This window comes from Eptatretus burgeri, chromosome 16, assembly GCF_056783735.1.
Source record: "Eptatretus burgeri isolate ZD-2024b chromosome 16, Ebu_testis_v1, whole genome shotgun sequence".
In the NCBI taxonomy this organism is placed as follows: domain Eukaryota; kingdom Metazoa; phylum Chordata; class Myxini; order Myxiniformes; family Myxinidae; genus Eptatretus; species Eptatretus burgeri.
In genome coordinates, this window is record NC_140976.1 from 5,973,668 (window position 1) to 5,994,931 (window position 21,264).

Genomic DNA, 21,264 nt, shown 5'->3' on the forward strand with positions numbered 1-21,264 from the left:
AGAGACTAACATCCATCCATACATGTGATGAACAATGTCCATCAAGTACAGAAACAGTAATGTAATTATTCATGTCCTCAAGGCAATCTGGAGGCCCAGTTCACCACCAGTCACATCCTTCATTCTCGTGAAGATGCTTTTTGTCATCATTGCCTGCTTTGGGGGCTTGGATTAAATGATTATAGATAGGAGGAGATTACAATGTATTTATTACCTGTAAAACCTGGAGATTTTTTTCCGAAGAGGATGATGTGTGTTGAGACTGACTTGGGTAGATTGTGATGTGTGTAGAGAGTGACGTGTGTAGAGAGTGGCAGACTTGTAGTGATTGTGACGCGTGTGACGTGTCGAGATTGTGATGTGTGCAGAGTGTAACGTGGCTAGAGAGTGTGACGTGTGGTGTCGTGGCAGTTTTGACCACCTCAAGACAAAATCTTTTAGTTCAATTTAAGCTGTTTAATCAGTAAATATCAGACAGACTCACACGAGGAAGCTTAGCCTGGAGCAGTGTCCCAGCCAAGAACTTAACTATACATAGCGTGTTATGAATATATATGATCCCTTCAGGGCATGGTTGATGCATCAAAGAAATTAACTGAACAAAGAGGGCCTGAACTGAAATTAACTGAACAAACTGAACATTTATTTACTCTTGAAGAACAACACATGGAATTTTGTAAGGTTTAAAATTACAAACCCAGGATGAGAAATTGTCTGTGATCAGAGCTTGCTTATTATTTTCTGCTGCTTGAAAGAGTATTTGATTTCTTGCTGCTGGCCCAGAGGGTCAGCAGACAGAACAGGTTTTACAAGGTTTTTACGACTATAGAGGAATATGTGTATTCTGCCTCCAACTGGCTTTGCCAAAATATATTTATTAAATTATTTCTCAAAGCATTTACTGAAGTTAAAGCAGAACCTGGACTTCTGGTTCTGGGTTTGCAGCAATGGCAGGTTCTCTCAGGGGTCTCTACCGACTTTCTCAAAGTGAAGTTTCCGGTTGTTATATGTGACGTTTTAACTGTTTGTTTTCTCACCAACATGTTTCTGTGTGTTCCTAGTTCGGATTTGTTTCAAAAATCGTGCTATTTTGTGAGTTTTCGTTGACCTTGTCTTAAGGGGTTCCTTGAGGCCTACCTATCCTTCCTCTCTTGGTGTACGATCGTTTTTACTTGAATTCTCTCCCTATGACCTTCAATTCATATTTTCCCCACTTTCCCAACATCCCCCATCCCTCCCAACTAAACACTGTTTCTTGTCTTAAATCGAAATGATAAAAAACTACCATACCCATGAGTCCCGATCCTCCTCCTTCTTCTGCTTCTTCTTCTTCCTCCTGCCGACACACCATTTTTCTTCTACTTGAGCTGAACCCCTATCACCATTACCTTCACGATTTCTTCCAACAAACTTCCATTCCCGAATCTTACTTAATCTTCAAAAATCCATCAAAAAATAATCATTTCCTTGTATCCTTTCTATCTATACACCTCCTGTAACCATGCGTCTCTCTCACCTTTTCCTGCTACTTTCCGTTGATCTATCAGCTTCACTCTGCGATTACCGTTCCAAATTCACCATACACCTCCACGATTTTACTTCAACCATCCCTTTTCCGAATGTTATGCAATCCTTGTTTAAAATACATAAATAAATAAATACATTTACTTTTGACTACACACCTCCTGTAATCACGTGCTTCTCCTGGAAACACGCGATCTATTTCCACCCCCTGTGTTTACCGATCCAAATTCACCATTCACCTCACGATTTTTTTCTACAACATTTCCATTACCTCATCTGATGAAAACTCTCTCAAAAAACAAAAAAAAAAATAATAATAATAATAATAATAATCTATCTATAATTCCAGCAATCTCTGTCTGTCTGTCTGTCTGTGACCGCTGTTTCTCGACAACCACTGGTCCGATCTAATTGAAACTTGCTAGGTATATTGCTGGGACCCTGTGGATGTGCCTTTTCAATGTTTGATATTAATCGGACAAGTGGTTCCCAAGTTATGGCCATTTATTTTCTAAACCAATGACAGGACACGGTGCTATGACATCATAATTCTTTGTTTGATATGACGTCACAATTGATGCTGGGGACCTCAGTATGTGCCTTTTCAAGGTTTGATATCGTTCTTCTTCATCCGTTTCAGCTGTTTCCCAAGTGGTTCCCAAGTTATGGCCATTTATTTACCAAACCAATGACAGAACACGGTGCTATGACGTCACAATTGACGTCACAATTCTTCTTCGTTTGATATGAAGTCACAATTGACACTGAGGACCTAAGTATGTGCCTTTTCAAGGATTGATATCGTTCTTCTTCATCCGTTTCAGCTGTTTCCCAAGTTATGACCATTTATTTACCAAACCAATGATGGGACACGGTGCTGTGACGTCAAAATTGACGTCACAATTATCAATTAATTATCGATAACCGCTGGTCCGATTTAATTGAAACAATACCACAATCCAGTCGTCGTTTACGAGAGCGAAGGAACAAAGCTGTGCGTCGTGCATGTGCAATGCAATCTAACGAAGCACGAGCTGCTCGCTTGACACTCGATACTACGCGCGTGACAAGGCATCATGCGCAGCAGTTAACTCTGTGCGTATCACAGCAGTTGTGACTTCAATGCAAGCGATAATTCGTGGAATGCATGTGAACATTCCGTACGGGAACGCACTACTTCCGGATAGTAATGACTTACTGTATTCTAATAATTTCTCGATTTCTTCTGCGCATTTATAGATAAACACAATGCCCCAATCCAGTCGTCGTTTACGAGAGCAAAGGAACGGCCTGTGTGGTTGTTGTTTCTGGCTCGCGGTTTGAAATTTTATTTTTTTAGTTTTTTTTGCACGTATGGGCACGCACTCGTATTAATAATAATAAAAAACGATTCCTTATAATGCTTCATCTTCGTCTTTCACACATGAGGTTCTCATTACTGTATCAAAATGCACTATTCTTCTATTTCAACAGACTGCTCTCAGTTCGAACTTTCCTTCATACCTTGCCGAAAAAATCCAAGTGTTACAGCGTTTCTTCTCTCCATTCTCTTAATTCATCTTTATTGCCTCCATCAAGAAATGTGTTAAATCGCATCTCTGACCTAAAAATGAAAAAAAAAACCCAGCTTGCTATGAATGTTCACTTTCCATCAACCATTCTTTTTTTCCCAACTTCAGTGCCAACTCACCCCTCTCACCCCTCCCTCTCAAAGCAACCATCACACTTCTCCCTCCAAGCCTCACTATCACCGTTCTCAAAACTCCCCCCTCACCTTTCTCCCTCAACTCTCCCTACTCACCCTTCTCCCACCATTCACCCCCCTCACTCACCCTTCTCAAAGTTATCCCTGCTCTCATCCACAAAGCTGCCTCCTTCCCCTGCCCCCTCACCTCCATCTCATCACTCTACCTCCTCAAATCCTCAACCGCCTTCTGCCCCCTCTCTTGCCCCCTCTCTTGCCCCCCTCTCCCCCAGCACCACAGAGCCTTTTCTCCTCCTCATCTGCCCCCCCTAACTACTCTGCAATCCCCCACACTCTTTCAACAACTCTCCTTACCTCACCCCCACCCTCCTCCCTTGTCCCAGCCTCCTCCTCCCATCCCCTGCACTCAAAGCCTCCTCCCCTCCCTCCTCATTAACAGTGTGGACCTCAAATATCCGGGACCTTCACTCAAACCTTTCAGATCTCTCCATACAGGTTGTTACTGACAAAGCAGACTTCATCTGCCTAACAGAAACTTTCCTCCCTCAAGACATCTCTGACTCCCAAGTATCTCTCCCTGGTTACTCCCTTCTCCGGAATGACAGACCTAAGCCTCGTCCTGGTTGAGGAGTTGCTTTCTTCATCAAAGACTCTTCCTCACTCTCCATGCACTGCCCTCACTCCCCCACACCCCCATGAATACCTCTGGCTACGGCTTCCCCTCCACTCCCACCTCATCTTTATATGTGTACTGTACCGTTCACCAAACAGTGATGATTCCATCTACACCTCACTATCCGAAAACATGGACCAACTAATATCCTCTCATCCAAACTCTCTCTTCCTCATATGTGGTGACTTAAATTGTCATCATGCCAGTTGGCTAGGTGTGGGTACCTCTCTCACCTGTCATGGCTCTTCAGCAAAAGCTTTCTGCGACTCATTGGGACTAACTCAATGGGTCAATTTCCCAACCCAGATCTCAACCAATGGTACTACCTCTCTTCTGGATCTTATTTTGACCAATTTCCCTGAAAATATCTGCTGTTCTTCCTTCGCTCCATTCGGTTCTTCTGACCACATGCTTGTCAAAGTGGACATCCCTCTGGCTGTTATCAGAGGACCACTTCACTGCTGCCAAGTCTGACATTTCACTCAAGCAGACTGGCAGGGTCTCCAAGCAGCCATCAAACTTCGATACTGGTCTCCCATCTCTATTTCCTCTGACATCAACTCGTCCTGGGAATTCTTTCAAAGAAACTCTCTCTCTCTCTCATGCACAGATTTATTCCCTCTCATCTTCAGTTGTCCTACCCTTCCTCCCGCCCATGGTTCACTGAAGCTTGTGGCGAGGCAGTTGTCCTGAAACAACTTGCCTTTGCCTCATCGAAAGCAAATCCAACTGATGGTAATCTCAGTTCCTTCTATAAAGCTCAGAACAAGTGTGTTACTACCCTCAGGAGAGCCAGAAAACAACATCTTTCTAAGCTCGAGTCTCTCCCTCGAGTCTCTGAACTCTCAAACCTCTCTCCCTCCTCCATATCCTGGTGGTGTCGAATCAAATCTGTTTCTGGTGTATATCCCCCCTCCATGCCCTCCCTTACCTCAAATTGACGCACTGCTGATACCGCACATGAAAAGGCTGAATGCCTAAACTCGGTGTTTGCATCGCAATCTTGTGTCTGAAACCCATCGCTTTCTGTACCCACCTTACCCAGTCGCACCCAACTTTCCTGGACTATGTGTCCTTTTTCTCTGACAAGGTGGATGTCAAACCTCAAATCTTCCTATTCTATTCACCCTCTCATTTGCTCAAGGTCATCTGCCATCTGCTTGGAAATCAGCAAACATTACTGCCCTGCACAAAAAGGTGCAAAAACAGATCCCTGCAACTACAGACCAATCAGCCTTCTCCCAATCATCAGCAAGGTTATGGAATCCATCATCGCTTCAGACATTAAATCCTTCCTCTTCTCCATTGACCTGATTTCCGATCATCAATTTGGTTTCAGACCAGGTCACTGTACCCTGGATATGCTGCTTTTGCTCTCCCAACAATGGATGGAGGTCCTCAATGCCAGACATGAAATCAGAGCCATATCCCTCGACATATCCCACGACATATCGCATGCTTTCAACACGGTCTGACACCCTGCCCTTCTCACCAAACTCTCGTCCTATGGTATCCAAGGCCATCTCCACTCATGGCTTGCAGACTTCCTCTCCTGTCACAGTCAATGTGTGGCCCTAAATGGAGTTCTTTCATCCCCTCCTCCTGTCCAGGCTGGAGTTCCTCAATGCAGCGTTCTGGGCCCTGTTCTTTTTCTGATTTTCATCAATGATCTCTCCGACTCTTTGGAAAATCCTCTTTATCTCTTTGCTGATGACTCCACCCTCTGCCGATTCATCTGCCGTACCTCAGACCGGCAAGCAGCAGCTTCTTCGCTCTCTGCAGATCTGGGTTAAATCACAAACTTGTCCAACATGTGGAACATGTGTCTCAATCCTGACAAATCTCACACTCTCACTATGTCTCTCTGAAAGGACCATTTGGAACCCCCCCATCTACTTTCTCAACAATCCTCTTGAAGAAGTCCTTTCTTTCAAATTCTTGGGTCTCACGATCTGCCATGATCTTTCCTGGGAAAGCCACATTTCAAACCTAGCCTCCAAAGCCAGTCTCCGACTGGGCATCCTCCATCATGCAAAGTCCTTCCTCGGCCCACCTGAGCTCCTGACCACATCCAATGCTTTCGTCCGCAACCTGATGGAGTACTGCTCTCCACTCTGGGCTGGTGCTCCTACCTCTCACCTTTCTCGGCTTCACGCTGTAGAAACCAAGGCATTTCGGATCATTGGCATCTCCCGCAATGAGGCCGAGTCGTTGGGCCTCTCGCTGTCTCACCACAGGCTGGTCGGTGGTATTTCTGTCTTCTACCGTCTCCTTTCCGATATCGCCCCCCACTCTGTTTGCGATGTCCCCGCCATATTTCCGCAGGACGCTCAACGTCCACCAACAACCCCCTTCTGCTAAAACTACCAAAATCACGAATCACTGCTCACCTTCACTCTTTCATTCCTCTTTTTTTACCGCCTTTGGAATTAACTCCCTCACTCTGTTCAATCGCATTCTTCCCTCCAGGCCTTCAAAACAGCTGTTCACCACCACCTCTTATCATCCCCCATCCAAATCCTCAATCTTTTCTACCCCCGTTAATCCACCCCAAGCCCACCTCCTTCAAATTCCCTGCTTTCCTTCCTGAAAGTCCCTGTAATGTCCATCTTGTATACCCCGTGTTCCCCGCCCCATCCCTCTCCCTGCCACAGATCTCCTAATATCTCTGTTCCCCACTGTTTTGTCCTTCCCTTTCCCACCCCTCTTGTCTCATTCCCCCTTGCTGTGTGATGGGTATTAGCTCTTATACGAGCCTCGACAAGGAATGCAAAAAAAAAGCTAAATGGCATTTTACTTCATTATAAATTCAATTAGCAATTCATCTTCCACAGTGGGTAGAATGTGACGTGTGTGTGTGTGTGTGTGTGTGTGTGTGTGTGTGTGTGTGTGTGTGTGTGTGTGTGTGTGTGTGTGTGTGTGTGTGTGTGTGTGTGTGTGTGTGTGTTTGTGTGTGTGTGTGTGTGTGTGTGTGTGTGTGTGTGTGTGTGTGTGTGTGTGTGTGTGTGTGTGTGGAGAGTGCGACAGTTTTGTCACATGTTTCATCAGATACAATGAATACCGTCATTGATTGATTGAACACGAGAATTTTATTCCTTAATTTATTGTATTTCCCTTTCCAGTTTATATTTAAGTTGTATTTATCATGAATGTCGTGCCATGGTTGATGAATTACCCAATCTTCTCTCCTCCTGTTATGTGTGACATCTGTGACGTAATCCAGCAATTTCCCAAGAAGCCCTCGAAAGCCTTTTCTCCTTCGATCATGACGAATGAACTGTTTACATGTTAATTCCTCAACGTTGAACATGTTCCAGTGGAGATATCGATTGTAAAACGCAGGGTTTTCAATCATTAATATGTTGAAGCATTAGTATTTACATTGCTGAGTGGTATGTACTTTAAAAATGTATTTCCAATGGTGTATATGTTGTGATTGTGTGACGTCTGTTAAGAGTGTGAATTGTGGGTAGAAATGTATATGCTCACCACATGTGGTGTGAAACACTTCACGTGGTCCTCGATCACGCTCAAAGCCCCCAAATATTTTTTACTGTGCCTACTTCCTACTGCTGCTGCTGCTGCTGCTGCACTTTTTGTATTCCAATGAATAAAAATCGATATTTTTGTTGTACAACAAAAACAGGGGTCCTTCCTTGTATGAATTATTGAGTCAATCACCTCCATGGGGTTTATCTGTTTGCCCATGATGCTGAATTGTTATTTACTGGCGGAGCACCCGCCCGACGGGCGATTGTGTTCCAAGCATGCACAGCGTTCTTCTGACGCATACCTTTATTTGGGCGGTGTATCGGTAATGATGGCTCGATATGCCAAAAAAAAATCAAATAACTTGGGTTACGTGCAAGAAGAAAAACATTCCTGCTGCTAATAATTCAAAACACCTCATGACACTGGAAAATGTAGGGACAGGAATACTGTTCTGTACATGGTGGAGACTTGTAATACCCTTCCCCACCTGGAGGCGGCACTACATCCGATACACGTTCGCATGGAGAATTAGCTTCCCCTCTCACTCATCCACCCCCCCCCCCTCCCCAAGACAACCGGTAAAGATGAAAACGGCCCTATACATTAATCGGAGTCGTGCTGATCCGATGTAACAAATCTGGATGTAATTGACCCAGAACTCAAGGAGTTGTAGTGTGACAAACAAATGAAAAACCACTCATAGAGTGACAACTTTGCAGCACGGCACTCGGTGGGGCACACCCCTCCACCAGGCTGAACAGTTTACGTTTTGTATCTCACTGATAGGTCGGATCTGAATCCGGACCTTAACCAAAAACCAATCGGCTTGTTCTCGTCACTTAACCAACTCGTCCACCCAGTTTTGTCATCACTCTTCCACAATTTTTTGAGATCTCATGCTCCACATAGTTTTTGGCCCCATCTCTTATTGGTAAGGAATTGCTTGAAAAATTATCGGATCCGGAATCGGATCTTCACAAAAATCGAATCGATTCGTCCTTGTCATACACCTAACCCTAACATACCTTGTCATACACCTAATCATATACCCACCCCCTAAACTGACCGCCCAAAAAAAGTCAAATACAAGATGTACCAGGAATTTAGTCACATTGCTGGTGTTTGGAATAAAGTAATGTTTAGATTTGCGACTGGAGCATTGTAGAGTAGGGTAATTACAAGATTAGTAGCTTTCTAAGAACTAAATTTGACTCATGTCATTGATAGGAGGTCAGTGTATATAGTTTAACTGTTTACCTTGTTTACTGTTAGTATACATGCACATGTTATATGATGTCAACATCATCACATTTTGTTCAATAAGTTTGCCTTTTTTCTCTATTTCAAAGATAATAGTACCTTGTTACATGAAGGTATGTCTCATCAAAACACCATTAATCAGATAAGTTTTGATTTTATTGATATCATTGATACCATGAAAATGGAAAAGACTCTTGATAAAAACCAATCCAATCAATGGATCCAATCAATGGCGTGGATACTGTCCCAAATCAAGATGGAGGACACTAACCTCTAAAATAGGGCCTGTGATTGTGTACCTGGCCCTCTACTTTTCTGTTTTCATCCAAGAATTGAGCTGGCCATTGCTTTAATATCACAAATAGAAGGATGGATGATACACTCAAAGTCCAATGTCGGCTACTAAAGTCTGCATATCTGTGTGTCAGATGAAGCTTGTACCATCACTGATGCAGGGCATTAGAATAAGGACCCAGGTTGTCTAGACAGAGACATTTGGCCCATGGTCATGGGCAAAGCAATATATGAAATTGGGGTGTTATCTTAAAATCAATGTAGGCATTGAGAAGAGGATGATTGATAAAAACCAGCTCTAGAACTAATAAATGACTGCTGTATTAGATTGATTTGTTCATTTTTGTTCCACTGTTACTGTTAAAGTAGTGGCAGATTTACCTTGTAGAAAAGTGGTGGCATTTTATGATTTTGATCCCTGACAAATATGTATGAAAGAAACTGTATAAGTGTATTTTTTTCAGCTTGTTTGATTACTGCCTACACAATGGATGCAGAAAATACAAGTTCAACATTAGGAGTGACAGTGTCAGAGGAGGCGCCTCAACTTCAAGAAGCACAGTCCCCATCTATGGTTAGTTTTCTACTTTATTTTCTGAATTGAATGAAAGAATACACCATCACCAAGAAACTGATGTCAGTATTTGGTAGCACAGGCCCAGGAATCTAGTGGCACCAAAAAGGTATTCATTATCCGTCTTCTTAATTTTAGTACAACAGTGTGATGCTACCAAAATGGTGTTTATTTTAGCCCTAATAAACTATTTTCACATCGACCCTTTGCTAGAAAACTAAACAGGTTTAATTTACTCATTCTGTGTTCCATCGCCAGTACTTCCTACAATCAGTAGCGTAAAGGTCATAGCATAGCGTTTGAAACCTTTGGAATAGAAAGAGGCAAATGACAAGTCGAAATCAATGAAAGTACCATACTATCATTCGACTTAGAGCTAGGGGAGTTGACAATGTGTTAATGCAACACAATTCAGATATCTTCTCAAGCTAATTAAGGTGTCTTTTTCATGTCAGGAAATCGATTGTTCCAGTACCCTGTGTTGCTACATCTGCCAAAAGTCTACGGATGAAGACAGAAAGCTCAAGGCATTCAACGAACATACATGGAGCACAGTAAGGAATGCTGCTACCTCACGCAAAACTCAGAAATCAGATAAGTACTCCGACATCACCAAAAGGATATCACAAAGCAATCAGGAATCAACTCATCGTTATCACCCTTCTTGTCATAGAAAAACTACACCGCCGTGAAGCGCCCAAGAAACGCTCAAACATCCGATGATGCACCCCCTTCCAAAAATCCTAAAATTCAAACCAGAACCTGCAGTGTCCTCCCAAAAGATGATCTGAAAGAAAAATGCTTATTCTGTGGGATGGGCCAAAAAAGATAAAGGGAAAAGAAGAGCCAAGGCAATATATTAGAACAATGAGTGGTTGTGAAACAATTCGCAATCGCGCAATGTTCTCCAAAAACGAGCGTCTCAAAGGTCTTGTTAGGACTGGTGTTGATCTGATCGCTGCAGATTCATGGGATCACAGAAATTTCCGCTCAAAATTCCTTTTGGAAACCGACAGCCTTGAAAAAAAAGGGTTCAAATAGAGTGCTTGGATCCGAAGCCTACGCCACAAACTTGCCATAAGAGTGCCTTTGCCTCTTTGTGTGCGTACATTCAGAGTGAGGTATTTGAAAACCAACGGTCAGTGTTGGTCTCTGCATTACTTGACATCTACAAAGCAGAGTATACAAGCATCGGAGGAGATCAGGAAGAAGTTGAATCCTACTTGGCCCAGAATTTGCAAAGGAAGATCAAAGATTATTGTGGAGGGATCGCATGAGAGTGAAGCTTGCAGACCAACGGAAAGGCAATTTTGTTTTCAATTCATTAGTCCGGGAAGATGATGCAATGGCTCGACTCCATAACGAATCAAAAGAACATGAACAGAATGACATTGCGATGGGCAGCTCTGCATCTTCGATCCCAGATCATGACACTTCCAAAAACTAGGACACCAAACCCAGCTACAGTACAGAATCTAAAGGAACATTCCCAAACAGTAAGACCTGTTCTTCAGGAGTCTTATTGGTAGCCAAACACCAAGCTTCCGTGGAGCGCATATGGATAGCCTTGACCGCAAGTCGACTTCAATGGCATCAGATGCAATTTTAAATGTTACACGTGGGACTGTCAAACCATGAAAGCACACAGCCATGGGCCTTGGTTTTGCTTCGCTGACAGGATCGAAGCTGTCATTGCAAATTTTGAACAGGGCTGGGCACAGCATCAGTTATAGTGAAACCAAAGGTTTGGAGACTGAATTTGCGTATTCTGTGGAATCAAGTGACCACAGTGCACCAGATGGCATTCAGTTGGATCCACATCTCGCCACTGCCTCTGTCTGGGACAATAATGATGCCATTGTAGAGATGTTAGATGGCAAAGCAACGCTGCATACAACTGTTGGCCACACCTACCAGAATGTCCTGCCAGATGCAATGGGTCCAAATGCTAATATGACCGACTTCCGAGAGGGAAGAAACGGACGGAAATTTGTGGGGGCTGAGCGTGAAATCCTGCCATTTATAAAACCTCTGAAGACAGCCAAATCTGCTGTATGAGAGGGAAGACTGGATTTGTTGAAAGATTTCAGATTTGAAACAAGCAATCCCGTCAGCATTGGTTTAGGGCATGGTATCTGCTAGCATAATCCAGAGGAATTGGAAATCATACAACGCTTGTGCTCCTGTTGAATGAAGATGTTCCTCGATTCCTCTTTGTGGTAATGATTTTCTCATGCAATGAATTCTTTTTTCAGGAAAGGAAAAGTGAAACCCTTCGAAATGAGCTGAAATGAGCTGAGGCTGAAGCTGAGCCTCGTCCTGGTGGAGGTGTTGCTCTCTTCATCAAAGACTCTATTCCTCACTCTCCATGCACTGCTCTCACTCCCCCACACCCCCAGGAATACCTCTGGCTTCGGCATCCCCTCCACTCCCACCTCATGTTTATATGTGTACTGTACCGTCCACCGAACAGTGATGACTCCATCTACACCTCACTATCCGAAAACATGGACCATCTTCTATCTTCTCATCCAAACTCTCTCTTCCTCTTATGTGGCGACTTCAATTGTCATCACGCCAGTTGGCTAGGTGTGGGTGCCTCTCTCACCTGCCATGGGACCTCAGCAAAAGCTTTCTGTGACTCATTGGGACTGACTCAATCGGTCAACTTCCCGACCCGGATCTCAACCAATGGTACTCCATCTCTTCTGGACCTGATTTTGACAAATTTCCCTGACAATATCTGCTGCTCTTCCTTCGCTCCAATTGGTTCTTCTGACCACGTCCTTGTTAAAGTGGACATCTCTCTGGCTGTTATCAGAGAACCACCTCACCGCCGTCGAGTCTGGCATTTCACTCAAGCCGACTGGCAGGGTCTCCGAGCAGCCATCAAACTTACAGACTGGTCTCCTATCACTACTTTCTCAAACATCAACTCATCCTGGGAATTCTTTCAAAGAAACTTGCTCTCCCTCATGCACAGATTTATCCCCTCTCGTGTTCAGTTGTCCTACCCTTCCTCCCGCCCTTGGTTTACTGAAGCTTGTGGCGAGGCAGTTGTCCTGAAACAACTTGCCTTTGCCTCATGGAAAGCAAACCCAACTGAGGGCAATCTCAATTCTTTCCACAAAGCTCGGAACAAGTGTGTATCTACCCTCAGGAGAGCCAGAAAACAACATGTTTCTCATCTCAAGTCTGAACTCTCAAACCTCTCTCCCTCCTCAAAATCCTGGTGGCGTTTAATCAAATCTGTTTCTGGTGTATGTTCCCCCTCCATCCCCTCCCTTACTTCAAATGGCCGCACTGCTGATTCCACACGTGATAAAGCTGAATGTCTAAACTCGGTGTTTGCAGCTAAATCTTGTGTCCTAAACCCATCACTATCTCTACCCACTTTACCCAGTCGCACCCAACTGTCCCTGGACTCTGTATCCTTTTCTCCTGACAAGGTGGAGAGCTTGCTTTCAAACCTCGAGTCAGATTCTGCAACCGGTCCAGACGGCATCAGCCCACGTGTCCTCAAAGCCTGCTCTTCTGCTCTTGCTCACCCTCTCTCTGTTCTATTCACCCTCTCATTTGCCCAAGGTCACCTGCCATCTGCTTGGAAATCTGCTAACATCACTGCCCTGCATAAAAAAGGTGCAAAAACAGATCCCTGTAACTACAGACCAATCAGCCTTCTCCCAATCATCAGCAAGGTTATGGAATCCATCATCGCTTCAGACATGAAATCCTTCCTCTTCTCCAATGGCTTGATTTCCAATCATCAATTTGGTTTCAGACCAGGTCACTCTACCCTGGATATGCTGCTTCTGCTCCCCATCAATGGATGGAGGTCCTCAATGCCAGACAGGAAATCCGAGCCGTATCCCTGGACATATCACGTGCTTTTGACACAGTCTGGCACCGTGCCCTACTCACCAAACTCTCTTCCCATGGTATTCAAGGCCATCTCCACTCATGGCTCGCAGACTTCCTCTCCTGTCGCAGTCAACGTGTGGCCCTAAATGGAGTTCTTTCATCCCCTCTTCCTGTGCAGGCTGGAGTTCCTCAAGGTAGCGTTCTGGGCCCTGTTCTTTTTCTGGTTTTCATCAATGATCTCTCGGACTCTCTGGAAAATCCTCTATTTCTCTTTGCCGATGACTCCACCCTCTGCCGTACCATCTGTCATCCCTCAGACCGGCAAGCAGCAGCTTCTTCGCTCACTGCAGATCTGGATAAAATCACAAACTGGTCCAACACGTGGAACATGTCTTTCAATCCAGACAAATCTCACACTCTCACTATGTCTCTTCGAAAGGACCGTTTACAAAACCCCCCCATCCACTTTCTCAACAATCCTCTGGAAGAAATCTTTTCTTTCAAGCTTCTGGGTCTCACTATCTGCCATGACCTTTCCTGGGAAAGTCACATTTCCAACCTTGCCTCAAAAGCCAGTCGCCGACTGGGAATCCTCCGTCGTGCAAAGTCCTTCCTCGGCCCTCTTGAGCTCCTGACCACTTACAAAGCTTTTGTCCGTAGCCTGATGGAGTACTGCTCTCCCCTCTGGGCTGGTGCTCCTGCCTCCCACCTTTCTCGACTTCACGCTGTCGAAACCAGGGCATTTAAGATCATTGGCATCTCCCGCAATGAAGCTGAGTCTTTGGGCCTCTCACTCAATCACCGCAGGTTGGTCGGTGGTCTTTCTGTCTTCTACCGTCTCCTCTCCAGCCTTGCCCCCCCTGCTCTCTCTGCGATTTGTGCCCACCACATTTCCACAGGGCGCTCAAGGTCCGCCAACAACCCCCTTCTGGTAAAACTACCAAAATCACGAATCACTGCTCATCTTCACTCTTTCATTCCTCTTTTTTCCCGCCTTTGGAATAAACTTCCTCACTCTATTCTTTCCCATTCTTCCCTCCAGGCTTTCAAAACAGCTGTTCACCACCACCTCTTATCTTCCCCCATCCAAATCCTCGATCTTTTCTACCCCCGATAATCCACCCAAGCCCACTTCCTTCATTTCTCCTGCTTTCCTTCCTGAAAGTCCCTGTAATGTCCATCTTCTCTTCGCCATGTTCCCCGTCCCATCCCCATCCCTCTCCCTTCCACAGTTCACCTAATGTGTCTGTTCCCCAATGTTTTGTCCCTTCCACTCCCGCCCCTCTTGTCTCATGCCTCCTTGCTGTGAGTTGTGTGTTAGCTCTCATACGAGCTTCGACCAAGGTATACAAAAAAAAAAAAATCATGAAGAAAGAAGAGACTGGCCAATTTGTTGATCTGTTCATCGGCATGGGAAACATAGGTGAAGGTGTTGATGTTGATGTTGTTTCCGAGTTCGTCTGCCAGACGTACGCACAAAGCAAAACCAAAGATGTTGATGAAGCACGATACAAAAAAACTGTTGGATAAGACTGGCAAACTTGATCAGGTAAATTAGAGTGGATAGAAAATTCATTCCTGTAGTATTTGAATAAAATTTCATTAATTTTCATGGCACTAACCATACCCTTTATTGCATTTCAGGAGAATCCACTCGCAAACATCAAACGGGTTGACCGCACTGTTGCCGCCTACTCGCCGATCCCTGGAAATGAAGATTCGCCGAGCTCAGTATGTCACGACGCTGTGGACCCATGTCACTGCAGCATCTGGTGATGGTTTGTCCCCCACACATTATGGATGGTTCATAAACAAGGACGGCAGACTGCAACCTATTTGGTTTGAGGGCCCTGCAGCTCCATCTAGTCTCTTTGGCACTCCGGACAACACAGATGCAGGAACAGAGATCTACAGGGACAGTGATGAAACGATTATAACTGGAATTGATGAAGATCTTGATGAACTGAGTGATTCAGATGATGAACCATGGAGTGAGGACTCTGATTCAGATCAAGATGATGAAAACTTGATTGACACTGAATAATTAATATGACTAATAGAAATGTTCATCTTTTCTTTTATCTTCTCATGAATAGTTTCATTTATCTCACTTAAAACCATATACTCAAATATCATAAGGTTTCAGAAAGCTCTTATCCATATGGATGGACCTCCATGTATTCACATGCTGTGTGCTCTCGTATTCCTCAGATTGACTGTTTTGCACAACTTATTTGTCATAGAAGTTAAGCAATGTTTAATATGCTTAATATCTTTTTTTACTTGATATTTTCTTTTTCTACCTGATTTTTAAGTTAGCTCATGAGTTGATCTAGGTCAGCTTACAGGGTGTGGCCATTTTGGGGTGTCTGGTGCACGTGCCCCACCACTGAAGATGTCTGGCAGTGGTGATTTCTGATGCAGTGGGCTGTGCTGAACGATTTGAGACTGGTTTCAAGTTGTTAGCTCATGAGCTGATCTCGCATAATTTTGGAGTACCAGGTTTTGGCGTCTGGCGGGGGTACCCGACCACTAAAAATGTCTGTCGTTGATCATTAATGATATATGAGAACATGCTAATTATATTTTGATGGGTTTTAGTTTGTGAGGTAATGGAGCTGATCAAGCTCAATTTTTGAGGACATTGTAATGGCCCCCAAGACCACACCCACCAGTGGCGCAACGGTAGATGTCCATTTCTGTGAGTGGGGATGTATATAGAGTATTACTATACATGAGAAAATTTGTAAGCTTTCCAGCTACCCTGACCCCTGCGAAAAATGGGACGAGTCCTAATGGTATGCCGCCCCTACCGACTCGGGAGGGATTGGTTGCGGTCTCTCCTCGCTGCCCCGTTTGTCTGACTCGGATCAGGAAGCGGCCTCAGTATTTGGAGGATTCTGTCTGTTGATCTCTGTCATTAAGAGGGGGAGGAAATGTGCTGTATGTAGATTGGATGCTTATAGTCACTTGATCGGGGTTTATATATTGTCGTCACGTGATCGGGGTTTTTTTATTGTAGTTACGTGATCGGGGTTTATATATTGTCGTCACGTGATCGGGGTTTATATTGTGATAAATTAAAGGATGTGACGCGTGATCACGTGTCGCGTGGCTCGCACACGAGACAGAGAAAACCGAGATTCCGTGCGGTCGGTGGGATTGTCCCTGGGGCATTGTCATTTACGGCGGTGGTTCACTTGGTGCTCGTTGAATGGTGAGAATTGAGAGTATACCGGACTCCGTGCTTATGCTGGCTAATTGCTGATTTATTTTGCGTTGATCGACTGCACGTGTTTTCCTCGCTGCACATGTATTCCTTTATGTGTCTGTAGAATCGGCTTCAATCAAGTGAAATAAAGCCTCCACTCCGAAGGTTTTTCCCTCGCATTCATTTCATATATATTGTAGTCACATGATCGGGGTTTATATTATGTCCCCCCGCGAGGCGGTGCGCTCTGTATATCCGTGCCGCGCAATAATCCGTGCTCTGTACATTCGTGCCGTTAAGTAATATTCACAAGATAGAAATAAAACCGCACATGTGCCAAGGAAGCACCGCACAGCGCACATCGTGTGGTGAATGGAAGGTCGTGACGTGTGATCACATGTTGCCCGGCTCGAGCACAGAAGAGATAAAGCTGAGGTTCCGCTCGGCCGCGGGGATTGTCCCTGGGGCATTGCCGTTTTATGTCGGCGGTTCACTTGGTGCTCATTGAATGGTGAGAATACTGATTGATATATAATACTGATTTATTTTGCGGTGATTAGTTGCGCGTGTGTACCTTACTGCTTATGTACTCCTTGCTGCGTCTGTATTTCCTGGTGTGCCCGTAGAAGCGGCTTCAATCAAATGGAATAAAGCCTAAACTCTGAAGGTTCTTCTCTCGTCCTCATTTCAATTTATTCCATTTGGTTTTCTCGGCTCTCTCAACCAACGATGGACAAGATCTACAAACCAGAGAGGTTCGACGCAGACCCAAACGCGACTGACGCAGAAATGAAATGGTCGCATTGGTTCTGTTCCTTCTCACACTATCTGACCATCATCGAGGAGGGAGCTGACAAATTGGCCGCCCTCGTGAATCATGTCTCGCCCGGCGTATACAGGCTCTTCTCGGAGTGCGACACTTACGAAGCAGCGATCGACGTGCTGCAAGCGCTCTACGTGAAGCGCAAGAACGAGGTATACATACGACATCTTCTCAACACACGCAAGCAAGCAGCCAGGGAGACAATCGATCAGTTCCTGCAAGCTCTGAATCAGCTGGGAAAAGACTGCAGCTTCCGGACCGTAAGCGCCGAGGAACACCGAAAGGAAGCGACCCGGGAGGTATTCATCCAAGGACTTAGATCAGCCCACATACGGCAACGCTTACTAGAGAAAGCGCAACCCACTCTTGACAAGGTAGTCGATCAGGCCCGAGCGATGGATACGGCTCAGCAGCAATCTGAGTCATTTGGGACACCGATGCTGCTAATGAACGCTGCTACGATGGGAACTCAAGGAACCCCACTGGCACAAACACAGCCAGACATAGGGGATGGAGAAACACCCGAGGAGCCGGATACCCAGGCCACGTCAAACTCCTCAGCAACTGCTCCGGTTGGTAAATGCTTCTTTTGTGGGTACAAAAGGCACCCCCGCCAAAAATGCCCCGCCAGAGATGCCACATGCATGAACTGTGACAAGAAAGGGCATTATGCCAGAGTATGTAAATCTACTCTAAGGAGAAATAAACCCACTTCTGCGGCTCTCTACTCACAAAATAAATTAACTGCAGCCTCCCCGGGGAATCTATCCAAGGCTATCATCAACGTACGAATTAACGGGCATATGGCTGAGGCACTGATTGATACCGGTAGCTCTGAAAGTTTCGTCAACAGCTCGCTAGTGAAGGGCAGGAAATGGAAAATCCACCCGACTGACAATACGGTATGCATGGCCGCCACATCACTACAGTCCCGCGTACGAGGGTACTGCAATGTCGAATTGGACGTAAAAGGGTACACGCATCGGGATGTAAGGGTACTGGTGCTTCGTGATTTATGCGCAGACGTAATTCTGGGTCATAATGTCCTCAAGCAGCACACGAGCGTCGAAATACCCTTTGGAGGAAGCAAACCTCGTCTGATTTTAAATGCCTTGACTACCGCGGAGGTAACGTCCCCCCAGCTGTTCGCTAACCTGTCGCCGGTCTGCAAACCGATAGCGATCAAATCGCGGCGATATACCACTGCTGACATGAATTTCATCACTTCAGAAACCAAGCGATTACTGGAAGAGGGAATTATAGAACAGAGCGATTCGCCATGGCGCGCACAGGTGTTAGTAACCAGCAGTCAGAACCATAAGAAACGAATGGTTGTCGACTATTCCCAAACGGTCAATCGATTCACCCAACTCGATGCCTACCCCCTGCCGCGCATAGACGAGATGGTCGAACGCGTGGCCAATTATAAGATATTCAGCACCATCGACTTGCGAAGCGCCTATCACCAAATTCCCATCCGAGAGGAAGACAAACCTTACACCGCATTCCAGGCAGGGAGGCGCCTCTACCAATTCAGGAGAATTGCATTCGGTGTCACAAATGGGGTAGCTTGCTTCCAACGGGTTATGGACGACATCATCTCAGATGAAAACCTCAAAGACACTTTTGTTTACGTGGACAATGTCACAGTGTGCGGTAGGGATCAGGGGGAACATGACATGAATCTGGACAGATTCTTGAGCATTGCTAGAAAATATAATCTGACTCTCAACTACGAGAAATGCGTATTCTCGGCAAGGTCAATTGACCTTCTCGGCTACACAATAGCCGACGGCACGATTAAGCCTGATCCTGAGCGATTGCGCCCACTTCGTGAGCTACCCCCACCTCAGGACCTGCAGACAATGCGCCGGGTGATCGGCATGTTCGCTTACTATGCGAGATGGATTTCCCAATACTCCGAGAAAATACATCCCCTAGTGCATTGCAAAAACTTTCCACCAGATGCCGCTGTTGTAACAGCTTTCCACAACCTCAAAGACGATATCAGTAATTCCGTGGTATTATCGATCGATAGCTCGGTGCCCTTCGTGGTGGAGACCGATGCTTCAGATCACGCGATAGCTGCTACGCTTAATCAGTCTGGGCGACCCGTCGCGTTCTTCTCGAGAACTGTCTCTGGAAGCGAGCAGAGACACTCGGCAATAGAGAAGGAGGCGTACGCCATCGTTGAAGCCCTACGTAAATGGAGACATTATTTACTGGGAAACCATTTCACGCTCGTCACGGACCAATGATCCGTAGCATTCATGTTTGATGGGAAAAATAACGGGAAAATTAAGAATGAAAAAATTATGAGATGGTGAATCGACCTAGCCTGCTATAGTTACGACATAGTTTACCGGCCTGGGAGGGAAAACCCTGCTGCAGACACCTTCTCGCGGGTCTACTGCTCGGCGGTAATCAGTCAGGCTTTGCAAGACCTCCATGTGTCTCTGTGCCACCCGGGGGTAACCAGAATGGCACATTTCGTACGCAGACAGAACCTGCCCTATTCTATTGAAGATATTAAACAAATGAATGCTTCATGCCCTGTTTGTGCTGAACTAAAACCCAGATTCTATGGTTCGGCTTCTGGCAGACTGATCAAGGCCACTTCTCCCTTCGAGAGACTAAACATTGACTTCAAAGGGCCCCTGCCGACCGAGACAGACAACAGATACATATTCACTGTTGTTGATGAGTATTCAAGGTTCCCTTTCGCGTTTCCGTGCTCGGATATGACCTCGGGCACTGTCGTGAAATGTCTGTCTGACCTCTTCGCTATGTTTGGGAAACCTTCGTACATACATTCAGACAGAGGGCCGTGTTTCATGTCGGCCGGGCTAAAACAATTCCTATTAGAGCACGGCATAGCAACTAGTCGAACGACGGGTTACAACCCACAGGGAAATGGTCAGGTGGAGCGGTATAATGGAGTTATTTGGAAAGCCGTAACTCTGGCGCTGAAATCGAGAGGACTGGGCCCCGAGCGGTGGGAGGTTACCCTTCTCGACGCTCTGAATTCCATACGCTCTTTGCTCTGCACGTCCACCAATGCAACTCCTCACGAACGAATGTTTACTCACCAGCGACGTTATGTTGACGGCCAATCGGTGCCCAACTGGCTAACCCATCCCGGAACACTGTTCATGAAACGCCCGGTACGACAAAGCAAGTATGAACCCATGGTGGAAGAGGTCGAACTCATCGATACTAATCCAGAGTATGCTCATGTCAGGCTCCCGGATGGCAGGGAGACCACTGTGTCGGTTCGCCATTTGGCTCCCTCAGGTACTCCTCCCGCAGGTACACCACCATCTGGCACACCTCCCTCTGACATCCCCTCCCCAGGTGTTCAGCCCCCCAGGGACTCCACCCGAGAAGGGAGACGGCGGAGCTGCCGCGTTCCACCCGAGAGCGATCGGGGAGTCATCTCCGGCACGAGTCGAGGCTCACCAAGAGGATCGGAAGCCTCCCTCAAGTGAAACCGCCATTTACTCCCGGAGAGGTCAACGGATAATACCCCCTCGCCGACTCAATCTGTAAAGGGGATTACCGGCATCCTCGATGCTCAAGCTCCTATATGCTCGTTACATAATATTTAAATAAGAACAGAGTTCAATTTGTTCGACCACTTTATTAGCGTGGAACGACAATAATCAAACAAGTGTTGAACAGGTTGAAACACCCACAACATCCCTGGCTCCGGGTCAGGCTGCGCATGCGCACTGGCACAGGGGACCGTCGATATGTGGAATTACCGTAAAGTACAATGTTCTCTATCTCCCTCCGAGTCTTTATTATGTTAATAGATAAAGGCTGAGAAAATATTAAGTTTAATGAA

At 45.7% G+C, this 21,264-nt stretch overlaps 1 protein-coding gene and 1 pseudogene across 1 annotated transcript in view; both read left to right on the forward strand.

Moving 5' to 3' along the window:
- The window catches only part of LOC147010390 (muscle M-line assembly protein unc-89-like), a 182,299-nt gene that overhangs the window by 111,729 nt on the left and 49,306 nt on the right, over window positions 1–21,264 (forward strand). The window lies entirely within an intron of this gene.
- Window positions 14,079–17,487, forward strand: LOC147010392 (uncharacterized; annotated as a pseudogene).